This window comes from Pinus tabuliformis, chromosome 3_1 (genome assembly GCF_031772625.1).
Source record: "Pinus tabuliformis cultivar Carrire ecotype Pingquan chromosome 3_1, CPIR1, whole genome shotgun sequence".
NCBI classification, from domain to species: Eukaryota; Viridiplantae; Streptophyta; class Pinopsida; order Pinales; family Pinaceae; genus Pinus; species Pinus tabuliformis.
Window position 1 is genome coordinate 708,893,600 of NC_142301.1, and position 12,838 is coordinate 708,906,437.

General features: G+C 34.3%; 1 long non-coding RNA gene and 2 other non-coding genes across 3 annotated transcripts; all 3 read right to left on the bottom strand.

The window, feature by feature from the left end:
• Positions 1-2,890: 2,890 nt before the first annotated feature.
• Positions 2,891-4,134, bottom strand: LOC149189158 (uncharacterized). The gene is made up of 2 exons (XR_016256337.1): positions 3,887-4,134; positions 2,891-3,146 (listed from the first exon to the last, which is right to left on the bottom strand). It is a non-coding gene; the product is annotated as an uncharacterized LOC149189158 (long non-coding RNA).
• LOC149189159 (small nucleolar RNA R64/Z200 family) lies at positions 3,276-3,369 on the bottom strand. The gene has a single exon (XR_016256651.1). It is a non-coding gene; the product is annotated as a small nucleolar RNA R64/Z200 family (small nucleolar RNA).
• Positions 3,485-3,560, bottom strand: LOC149189160 (small nucleolar RNA SNORD18). Its single transcript, XR_016256611.1, has one exon. It is a non-coding gene; the product is annotated as a small nucleolar RNA SNORD18 (small nucleolar RNA).
• Positions 4,135-12,838: the final 8,704 nt, after the last annotated feature.

A 12,838-nucleotide genomic window follows, 5' to 3' on the forward strand; every position in this document is an offset into this window, starting at 1 on the left:
AGAGGCGAGAGTTCACTTTCAACAAAATGTCACCATTGAGCACCGCACACCATCACGAACTACCAATCTTGGCATCAATTCGCCACAATCGATCATCACTAAGATGTCGAAGAGTTAGTCTTCCCACAATTGTCTAAATCTTAGTAGTGTCTTGCATGCTTTACTCAAACCTATTTTGTCTCACATGGGTACACGTGCAAATTGTTTGTAAAAGTGAAAAACCAAGTATCAATAATTGAATGTAACAATCATGTAGTAGTTGAAGAGTCATTAGGTAAAAAGTCACAAAGGAGAATGTCAAAGGTCACCCCACACTTTGCTATTTATAAAACCTCATAACTCATTGTACAAGCTTTTGATAGTCAAGCTTCCTATAAATGTATCTTAGAGAAAGTTTGAGTGTATTGTAGCAAGCCTTGGCTTCTCCACTGTGCAAAGCTAAACCACTGTTGGAACTAGTGGTTGATCATGGTTGAATTGTATGATTAGATCTTTCACTCTTAATATAAGATTGCCAACATGTGTAATGCATATGTTGTTATTGTATTTCAATTGACTTGATTGCTCTAGTTATTTACTTACACATGTATGGACTCTCTCTATATATGTATATACAAATCTTGTGAGATGTGTTGTTAAGATTCGCACATACATATATAGAGAGTCATGTTGTTTTGGAATCCTTGTCTTATAACCCTTCAATTCTTAAGTTGTGTTGGAATTGAAAGGTCATAAGTACATCTCTTTAAAAGAAGAGGCGACAATGACTATAACATTCCACTGTTGGAACTAGTAGTTGATCATGGTTGTATTGTATGATAGGATCTTTTACTTTTAATATAGGAAAGCCACCACTTTTCATGCATTTGTTGTTATTATATTTCCACCGTTTTGGTTGCTCTAATGATATATGTAGTTGTTTACTTGCACATGTATGGACACTCTCTCTCTCTCTCTCTCTATATATATATATATATATAATTTACAAACTTTGTGAGGTGTTGTTAAATTTCATACATATATATGTATGAATCTTGTGAGATGTGCTATTAAAATTGATACATATATATGTATGCACAAATCTTATGAGATGTGTAGTTAAAATTCATACATATATATGCACAAATCTTGTGAGATAGATGTGCTGTTAAAATTCATTCATACATCATATATAGTCATAAGTTGTCTTAGAACTCTTGTCTTGTGACCAATCAATTCTTAAGTTGTCTGGGAATTAAAGGGTCACAAGTTGTCTTGAAATTCTTCAATTGAAGTTCTATAAGAAAATTAGAATTCTTGTAAATTTTCCTCTCAAGATGAGAAGTTTTAGCCTTGGTTGATAATAATTGAACTAATTATGTAGTTTAGTCTTTCTGTAGTTTTTGATGATAATAATAAAACTAATTATAATCAAAAGAAATGAATAGTTAATCACGAAATAATATACATCACAAGCAATAATCAAAATAAAAGAAATCACCTAATATAATTGCCCCTAGGTTTCTCAACACTAAAAAGTACTAAGATGTCTAACACTAACATAGTTACATCATACCTCATCAAAATCAGTGAACCTCATCAAAATCAGTCAACAATTGGGGGTGAGGAAATAAAAAATGGGATGTCTTTTGTTAATGGGATTGTTACATAAGAAATCATGAGGCGATTTCATACATGAGGTAAAGAAAGGCTCTAAAAATTACCTTTTACAAATGAACATTCTTTTAAAATCAACAATTGGAAATGGAAATTGGAAGGAGACCATCTTTAATTGTTTTAGAAGACTGGTGCAAGGACACAACAGCTTCCCAGCATAATGCTGCTACCCTTTCAACAAAAAAATAATTCCATTTTAGATAGTCGATAGTTAATATATGTTATGATTGAACTATGTGCAACACAGAAAAATGAAGACTAGAGAGAGACATCACCAAGGATTCATAACTTTTGATTTTACTAAAATCTCACATTTTGCTCATCTCATTTCTGTAGCATGTGCCTTTAAAAAGGCGTAAAACAGAGCTTAACTGTGAGAAGACAGAAAAATGAAGACTAGATAGAGGTATCATCGGGTATTCAAAACTTTTAATAGACTGAGCAAAAGGAAACATCAAGCTGGTGATTTTACTAAAAGCTCGAGAATTTGGTTTTTTTCCAAACATGGGGAAACTCATAAATGCAAAGAACAGATTTGGATATGTTTCTATATATAGGGCTCAATGAAAAGGTATTGCAAAGAACAGATTCGTATATGCTTCCATATAAAGAGCTCGATGAATAAGGAATGCAAAGAACAGGTTTGGATATGTTTTTCTATATGAAGAGCTCAATGAAAAAGTAGATAAGCTTTAAAAAGGGACTCGAAACACTTGTAAGGCTCACTAATTTTAGTCCAAAATGATGAGAGAAGACATTGGATTTTGAATTGAATCCAAATTTGGTAATAGAGTCTCTTATCTCCTGTAGTCCTGTGGTCTGGCATTTATAATTAAGAATGTGTGAACTTATATTAGAATACTATCTCAACATATTTTAATTTTACAGAAGCTAGAGTATAGTTTGGGGGTTGAGAAGCACATGGGAGCCTCTGTTCTCTAGAGTCTAAAAAGACGGACAATCACGATTTATTGAAAAAAAAAAAACTCTTACTAACGTCAGTTTCTTTTTCTAATCGATCAAGATAAAGTATACCCTCTACTACTGAGGGTGGATATTCTCACCAAAAATATAAGGTGAACAAAGTTTACACCTGGACATAGAGACCGTGACCCAAATATCCAGGACAGGCAGAGACTGACTCAAATGTCATGATGGAACGGTTTTTTATTATTATATACATAAATACCACTATTCCACTAGGGATGGCAAAAAATTATTTAGACTACTATAATTTTAGATCGATTGAATTTTTTGGCTTTGAGATTAAGTCTGCACTTAACATTAGCCTTGAACATCAACCAAACTCGATAAACATTTATATTTCACATATCTTAAATATGGGTCATTTGTCAATTTTGAATCCTTTAGCTTAAGCACGTTAGATCAATCTTTATATCATGGGCTTTGGCTATTTTATATTCGGTAGATCCAAGCTACCACTTCGCATGCAGATGTTTGCTCCTTCAGGTAGGCAATCCTACATTCATCTACAACATCATATGCAACATCAGATGGAGCTCACATGTGTTGTCATCATTAGGAGCTGTGCTCACACTACTTGCAAAAGGGAGAAGACAGCTTAAAATAAAGAATCACTAAGCCCATAGAAACCAACATTTCTGCTCAGTGTAATGCTTTTCTCACCGATGACGTACATCATCTCCATAGTCTAACATGTGTAAAAAATATAAGTGTTCCTCATAGCAGAATCTCCAAGATATCAAAACATCAAAAGGCAATTTTCATCTTACTAACCTCATAGTTGATACGATATCGGGCTTAAAAGAGAAATTTCGAAAGATTCAAACAAAATACAACACAGTGAGGGATCAGATAGTTTGCAAGTATAAAAGATCATGGTTTTTCATAAACACGGACCAAACTTGCATTCATCATTTCCCAGAGACACATACAAGAAACAACCAGAGAACGAGCCATTAAATGGAGAAAAGTAAATCGATAAGGAAAAAAAACAGAGGAAACAAATACAGAAAAACACAAAACACAGAGCATCGCCTAGAGGTACAAAACAAGAAAATCCAGATTTGAATATGCCTAAAAAACCAATAGACACATACAATCTCTCAGAACCCCCGTGTACAGGATCCAAGCCGATAATACAAAACAAAACACAAACCCCACTTTACAGGGATTAGGATCTATGCCACAAGTACACAAAATCCACATAACTGAACACACAGCTCGGAATAGACCGTGTTCAGAATACCTTATCAACTCCTGTATGGGGCGAGCACAAACGCCGAACCGCCTCAAGGAACACATTCGCATCAAGGAATCAGAAACCTTGGTCCTCGCTCAGCATGGTTGAACAGAGGAATCGCTCGCTTTATATAACCACTAGCCAAGGTATGGATTTAAAACCCTAGAATGGGTAGCTGTTTAAACCCTAACCCTAAATTACTCGTTAAGAGCGCTAGCTTCTAAAAATCGAAGCCTTCGAATTTTCGCAATCGAGAAGGGCATGTTTACACTGTCGGTGGAAAAACTTTTTACATGGAATGTCAAAAAAGAAAAACACTAAATAAATAAACAATATAGGGAAAAAAAAAATTATAAAATCTAATATTATATTAATAATGGTGCTTAGTGATGTTTTACAGTTCAGTTATGAGGTAAGAAAGTAAACATTTTTAAATTTTTAGTAAAAATAATAAAATTGAATTTTTTATATTTTAATTTTGTTTTTATTAATAAAATTATTAATATTTTGGATAAAATAAAATCATAATATACATATTATATTAAACAATCTAATATATAAGTAGTAAGTATAAATTAAGATCTATTTTATTTTATAATTAAAATAATAATTTCGTATCTATATTTATTTTTAATTAATAAGTACATAAAAATTTAGTACTTATAATATGACAAGATTGTAATCATAGATATTCGCTCCACATTATCATGGATATTATAAACTTGTAATTAAGTTTTGTTACAATACCCGGGGCCCATACTATGGATTATTAATAACACATGGTCAAAAACCATAACTTATTTCACAATCAAAATATTTTACAAAAATATGACAATATTCTTAACTATGGCTATTCACCCTACTTTACTATAGATAATATTAAGTTGTAAATAGCCTTTGTTACAATACCATGGCCCAATGTCATGGTTTATCAATACAACACGCCTAAAAACTATAACTTATTTTACAATCAAAATATTTTATTTAATTTGATTTAATATTTATGTATATATATATATATATATATGGAGTTGTCTTTAGTGCGACTTTTACGGTGAGTTTTTCCGATGTAATTTCTCTAAAATCTGGCACGAATTTATTGAAATCACAAGCTTGATGGGTAATCTTGTGAAATTTATATTTACTTTTGAGATACTACTAAAAATGTTCCATAGAAATTAAATCAAGGTTTTAATAAAATAAAATAAAAAATAAAAATGAGAATACTTTTACATATAGAGAGGTGTGAAATGTATATAATATAAATAATATTATTATTAAGAACTAGGTCCATCTTAACTAAGGATCCACCGATGAGAGCAAACAAAGTGACTAACAATGATAGAGGAAAGATGGCACATGATATTTTATGTTTTTTTGTTATTGTATTTTCTTTGACATTATTGTTCCAAAATATAGGTTTAATATTTTACAACCAATTGAGTTTTTTTAATTTAGATACTTTCTTAAATACAATATAATGGGGAAGAGAGAGGGAGGGATAGCCACAGAGAGAGAAAGAGAGAGAGAGAGGGAATGTAGGAGAGAGGGAATAAAAAAGAGACACATAGAGACAAATATAGATATTATATAGTATTATATAACCTGCCTAGATCCATCTTAAACTCGGATCAAGTGCCAAGAGGGATCAAATCTCTCGAGGTGCAAACATTTCCTAAGTTTTGCACTCAAAAAAGAGGTTTGCACCTCGAGAGATTTGATCCCTCTATGCGCTTGATAGATCCGAGGTTAAGATGGATCTAGGAATAATTGTGGTCTAGCTTGGTACCGACAATCTCACTCTTGCCTTCGAGGGAGGACGAATGATTGTTATTTTTGCACCTAGGTTCAATTTCCACAAATGGCATGTTGAACTTTGTTGTAATAACTTCAAGTCTTGTTGTTGAGTAACATTATATTCCTCTTATGGAATATAATGTTATTTCTCATGAAAAATTCACTATTAATAAATTGGAATTTAAAAGCCTTTTCATTTAAATTTTAAATATAAATGAATAAAAGGAAAAACATTAATTATGTGAATTACAAGTAAGAGGTCATGGGCCAAGTCTCCAAATTGTTTCTTTAGTGGATATTACTCAAAATTTAAGTATATATGTTACAAGTTTACATATAAGCTATTTTTATCTTCCTTGGCTCTTAATACAACTAGGTTGAAATGAATTTATGTTTTTTTTTTAACCATAGGAATCAAGGGCTAGCCCTAAAATCAAACCAATATATGGATATTACAGCTCAAGAGTATATCCAACATACTACAAGCCAAATATATCATTAACATATGGCTTAGCAAAGCCAAGACATTTGAAGGCACATCCTTGAGGAAGTCCTCGATGAAGTTCTCACTCATAGGGGTGTCTACCCTTTAACCTTGTCGCAATGGCCTAAATAACTCATCAGGGATTTGAACACAAGTGGGGAGAGTGCAAGACCTACCTCCCAACTATTCATGCTATTGCCCCTCATCCAAGTTGAAATGGATCTATGTTGTTGGAATCTCATTAAGTCTAGTACAAGGACTTACTATTAAGGAGTTCTAGCATATAGGAGGTTAACTTGTAAAATCTATTATTATAATTTTACTTTATATTTTTTATAGGTACAAAAAATATTTTTTATATTTTTTAAAAATATACAAGGGTTTTGTGTACTTATAAAATTGTGTAGAGACCTTAAAAATTGCTTCTCATTAGCTAAGAGCTTGTCTTTCTCAACTGTAAGGAAAATAGTTAGTGGCCCAAGACCCAAAGTAAGAGTGAAAGTTTGCCCCTTGTAAACCATTAGCGGGTTATTTCAAGTGGCTTGGTTTCCCATTGAATAACAATGATGAGTCAACCCACAATGACGTCTAATTATGGTTATCCTCGTTGTAGATTGACAACCAAATTATGATAGATTTAACCACCTTTGACTGTTAAAGAGACCCCCATCTGAGCAACGATTTGACTGTTAAAGTCTATAAAGGTGTACATACTCTAACTCCCCTCTGGATTAAACTTGTGGCCTCTTACAAGGAAACACATGTTCTTAACCCTTATACCCACACAAATTGTACACCAATTGAACTATGAAAAAATGTCATGTTTATCATATATTGAGGTTGAAGCCCTTTCAACTCATTGTCCATACTCAAACGTTTAAATGTGCATTTCATAAGCCAATTAAATTATAATGCCATATTTGTCATATATTGACCCCTTGGTCCACTAAATTAGCTTGAAATCTGAAAGTTTGAATCTAAATGCATGTGACCTAGGTTCAATCCTTGGCAATGGCGCCAAAAATGTCAAGCTAATTTATTGGCACAAACTATGACATGCTATTTTAATCAATAAGTGTGTTCATAAACTTAGAAGCACACTATTGTATGTAGGGAATTAGACTTAGATGTATTGTCACATTAAGAAATAGAAATGATTAGTTGTCCTAAAGATTAGAGCTAGGTTGCTTAAGTTAACTAGTAAGCAATTTAGCAAATTCAATCTAAAACTCTAAATTATGAAATCAAGAAACATATGAAAGAAAAATATGATTTAACAACCTAGAAAATTGAAAGAAACTAATCTCACTTCTCGAAAGTAAAAGCAAATAGCTCACTTAAAATCTTTTGGATGATCATGTATGCACTAGTTGTTGAAAAATCTAAAGGGCAATAGATAAGATGATTTATCTTTTTATGATAATTTCTTGTGATGTCTTTTTACTTTTTCTTTCTTATTAGCTTCTTCACTTATTATTATGTTCGAATATAATCAAACAAATACCAAAATAAGAAGAACAATAGTACACAAGAACACAGAATGTAGGTTGCAAGCTAGGGCCAAAACCTCTCCACTTGAGAGGAAAACCCACAAAATCACTTCTCTTTTTTATAGATTATTCAATTGACGAATTCCAAGACCTCTAGACCAAGACCAATACCCTCCACCAAGACCAAGTCCAACCTTTTTGAATGATGTGCTTCCCTTGTCCAAGTCAAACGATTCAAATCTCTTCCAGCAGCATAACTTCGACCCCTAGCTTCAGAATTTTGGCCTCTATTGCAAGTCTGAAATTTTCGGCCCCCTGCAAATGCTACTGCATACACATGTGTGAGTGAAATTAGCCTTTCAAGGCCTCCCAACAACTTCGATTTCCTTACTTCCTTGTCTAGGGCTAGTAGGTGACCGAGTAGAACCTTCTTCCAACATATTTTATCCTCTTCCAACATATAGAGAATTTTGACCTTGAAGTTGCAAACCCTAACTTCTCTTCTTTGCACGTGTGAGAGAGAATTAGCCCAAAAATAATATTTCTTCGTCCTCTTCCTTCTTTTCTTTCCTTCTTTCTCTTCTCCTTCGCTTGAATGAGTGAGTGATGAATGTGTATCAAGGAGGTCGAGTTCCCTCCTTTATACAAGCTTCTCAAGATGGACGTGACTCCTCAAAATAGGTTGACTTCCTAGCTACTAGGTTGACTTGGTCTTGAAGGGCATTTTGACACTTTTAATAACAAAAATAATTGTATTTATAAGTTACAATGTGCTCGATGGGGTCTTTAACTTCTAACAATGACTCTTTTGACTTCTTGACCTAGGACAAACCATAGAAGCACTCAATGCGTGCTTGACCTATAAAATAAAATACCTTAAGCATGAAACCCATGCTCTAAAAATAATAATAATACTTTTCTTTCATTTTACAATATACAAGAATCAAAAGTACATTTCATGTTTATGAAGACCAAACCTAGTTACACATTTTTCAACACTAGTGTCCCTCGGCTCCACTTAGAATTGATTTAGAACATTTACTGCAAAAAATATGTTTGGTCGAGTATTCACTAAGTACATCAGTGATCCAATCAATTGTCTATACTTGGAAGGATCCACATGGCTTAATTCAGAACTCCTTTGTCTTTTTAAGTTTGTGATCATCGAGGTTGTCATTGGTTTGTAATCCAACATGTCAATACTCTTCAACATCTTGATCACATACTTTCCTTGACCTAGATAGATCTCATCAGGTCCTTGCCAGACATCCAGTCCCAAATAGTAGTGCATCAATCCTCGATCCTTCATGTCAAATTCTGATGTTAGTTGCTTCTTACATTCTTCAATTCAACCTTCCACTCCTATCAAGAGAAGATCATCCACATACAAAATAATTATTATTGGTTCTCCCTTCACAACCTTAATATAAAGGTTCGTATTAGCATAACTTTTTATGAAGCCTAATATTTGTAGGTATGCATCCATCAGAAGATGCCATGCCCTTAGTGTTTGCTTAAGGCCATATAATGCCTTCTTCAATCTGCAAACACATGCCTTTATGTCTTTAACTTCAAATCCCAAGGTTTGTTCTATATAGACCTCCTCATCAATTGTGTCATTGAAGAATGTAGTCTTGACATCCATTTGGTGGATGTTCCATCTCATCGATGTTGCCAAAGACACCAACGAACGAATAGTTGTATACCTTGTTGTTGGAGCAAATGTCTCTTCATAGTCGCTGCCTTCCTGTTGAGAGAAGACCCTAGCCACAAATCTTGCATTATATTTATCAACACTTCCATCTACTGCGTGTTTGATCTTGTAGATCCATTTGGAAGTTACCACAAATTTGTCTACAGACCTAGGTACGATTTCCCAAACTCCATTCTTTATTATAGATTGATATTATTCATTGATAGCATCCTTTCATTCTTGGTAATTGACAACTTCTTCAAAAGTGGATGCATTTGCTTCTATTAGTTTTGTCATGTAGGTCACATGCCTAGAATATCATTTGGGTTTCTTGCTTTCCCTAAATGTACCTTGAGCTGATCCATGACCTTCTGCATCTAGAAGTGTAGACTTCAACCAGTTCGGCCTTTTTCTAGTTTCGGGGATTACCATAGGTTGTATAGGTTCACAAGGTCCTTCATCTTCATTGTTTGATTCTTATTCCGTAGAAACTTCTTCTCCAAATACCGGAAGTTCTTCATCATCAGAGTCCATAGGGAGATCCTTTGGTTTCTTGAATGTAATACTTTCGTCAAATATCACATCTCGATTGACTTCTATTCGGTGTTCTTCCTTTATGTAGATCCTATAGGCCTTAGAAGAGTTATTATAGCCCACAAATGTTCCCTTCATGCCAGATGGATCCAACTTCTTCCTTTTGTCCTTAGGTATATGAATATAGACAAGACAACCAAAAATTTGGAGATGATATATGGTTGGTTTCTTTCCAGTGAACACTTCTTCGGGAGTCTTGTTATCTAGAGACTTGTGGGGACTTTGATTTTATATGTATACAGTTGTCTTTGTAGCTTCACCCCACAGAAATTTCGGTAAATCTTGATCATGTAGCATTGCTTTTACACTTTCTTCAATGGATCAATTCTTTCGTTCTGCAACTCCATTTTGTTCAGGATTATATGGGACTATCAGCACCCTCTTAATCCCAGACTCCTTACAAAAAGCTATGATTTCCTTGGATGTATATTATCCTCCATTATTGGATCTTAATATCTTGATTCTTCTTTCTGTAAGGTTCTCCACTTCAGCTTTGAATTCTTAAAATTTCGTAAATACTTCATCCTTGGATTTCATTAGGTAAACCCAAATTTTCCTTGAATGGTCATCTATAAATGTGACATAATATAGATGACCTCCAAGTGATTTAGGAGTCATAGAACCTGTTGCTGCTCAGATTGTACAGCCACTACGACAAGGACTCAGGGCGGGGGATATCACTATGATCCTCGCCCACTTTGTTCTAGTTGTATTCCAATAATAGGCTATGGGGGGTAGTCCCTACGAAAATGAGATGGTGAGAGACAAGTTGGAAATCAACTTGTCAGGGAGACACAATTAAGTGGCCTAGCTACTTGGTTAAATTTAGCAAGATCAATTATTAGATTAGATTCAAGTATGAAACTAGTACCTTATGGAGTCACAATTATTGCTTATTGTACATTAATGCCAAGTAACTAGATGGACAACTGCTGCTTAAATGATTAATTGACCTATATGAAGTGTGTCCTAAAATCTCAGTGGGATGCAAGGATCTTGATTAGTTTTAGATTATATGCCTAGTCTAAATGGAACCTTCCCCTTGACTATTTTGAGAACAATCTTCAAAGGAGATTGTGGGATGGAAGCCAACAGGAAGCAAGCAAAGGCTTGATTAACGATACCTCCCCCTGTGTTCCAACCACCCAATGCCTCCGACTCTGCAGAGACTGTAGCTATGATGACTGCAAAGTCACTGTGTAACCACTAAGAAGGGTTGAGTCCCTCAAGCTAGATGAGAAAGGACTATCCTAGGAGTCTATCAACCAAGCTTATGCTTGGAGGTAAGTTTTTAATGCAAGCTAAGCCTAGAATGCTTATGCAACGATTATGAGTGAATTTCTTGGGTTAAGATTTGTTTGAGTACTTTAAGTTATTGATGAATCTTAAAAGACAAAAGTACTTATAAATCAAATGCAATCTTACAACCAAGAAAGTGCCAATTATTAAAGTGCTAATGTGATCAATAAATCAAGCAACTTATCCAATAGACCAATGATTACTTGAGACAATTAGAGATCTTCCAAGATACTTTAACAAGATAAATGCCAATATTAAATCCACAAGATGCCAATAACTTAAGATAGACAATAAAATCACCAAAGCCTCTCAAGATTTAGCACAAGATTATAAGCTTGGATTACTATAACAATGCTTCAACCAAAATCTCAATGGAAAAATGTCTTAGCTTATTAACAAGATTAGAAGATAGATGCTTAGATATGTGAGTGTCTTAGTGCAAAGTATTAACAATTCTTATAGCTAACACAAGACAAGTAAACGTCAGATTCCAATGTTTAAGCAACAAATCTTATCCACAATTAATCACTTAGAGCATGAAATGATAAAAAACACTTATGAGGAGTTATTTGATGTTATATCAAAGTACTTGTGATAGCAGAGAAACAAGAGTGAAGTCAATGAGTTATCAATGTGAGGGTGTGTGCCAAATCGTGCCCAACAATTGCTAAGTGTTAGAACAAGTTGGTCAATATGAAATCATGAGTTCTCAACCCTCTTAGGATATTATGTTCAACATATATCAGATTTGAAATGACTTGCTACAACCAATAAGAAAATATGTAAACAATGAGATAGTGGTGCTCTAACAAGTGCCAAAATATGCCCAAAACTTAGAGTAAACTTGCCAAACTGAAAAATTAGATTTTTAGGGCTTTTAAGATGTGATATTCAGAAAATATCAGATCTGATTTCACAGTTATGCAAAGATATTCCAGCAAGCTAAAAACTAGATCTAGGCTAGATATGCAATGCCCAAGTGGCCAAAAATTTAGGAAAATTTTACTATGCAAAATTTTAAGTATTTTGACCAATTAGATGTGTTTTTAGGGCTTTTAAGTCACTGTTATAAATCATAATTTACAATTGTAGTAAAATAGTGAGAGAATAGGGTTTAGAGAGAAAACCCTGGGCCTAAGGCCTTGTAGATAAACTCGCCCAAATTGCCAAAAAATTCTCCAATGATTTTTCACCTGAAAACACCAATTTTGAGCAACTTTCTCCAGCAAAACCCTCCAAGTATTCAGTCCCAAAATATTTAAATATAGATAGAGGACAAACTAAGTCTGAATGAGGGCAAGAGGCAATAGAAAGAGGTCAAGGAAGATCACGGGAGGATGAAGGAGGCCTAAGGAGGCCAAAGCAAGGGAAGGGCTTGAAAAGCCCACAACAAGCCCTAGAGGATGTCATATAGGGTCCAAAGAGGGGGGTGAGTGGCCTAGAGGCCATGACCAGGCCTAAAACCTTGACGTTGAGGGAAAAAGATGGAGGTCAGAAGCAAAGGGCTAATAGGCTGATGCAAGGCTAAAGGAGGAAGATGATGGCATTGGAGGAGGAAGATTCGGGCTTAGGAGCGCTAAAACTTTGAAACCCCAGCTGCA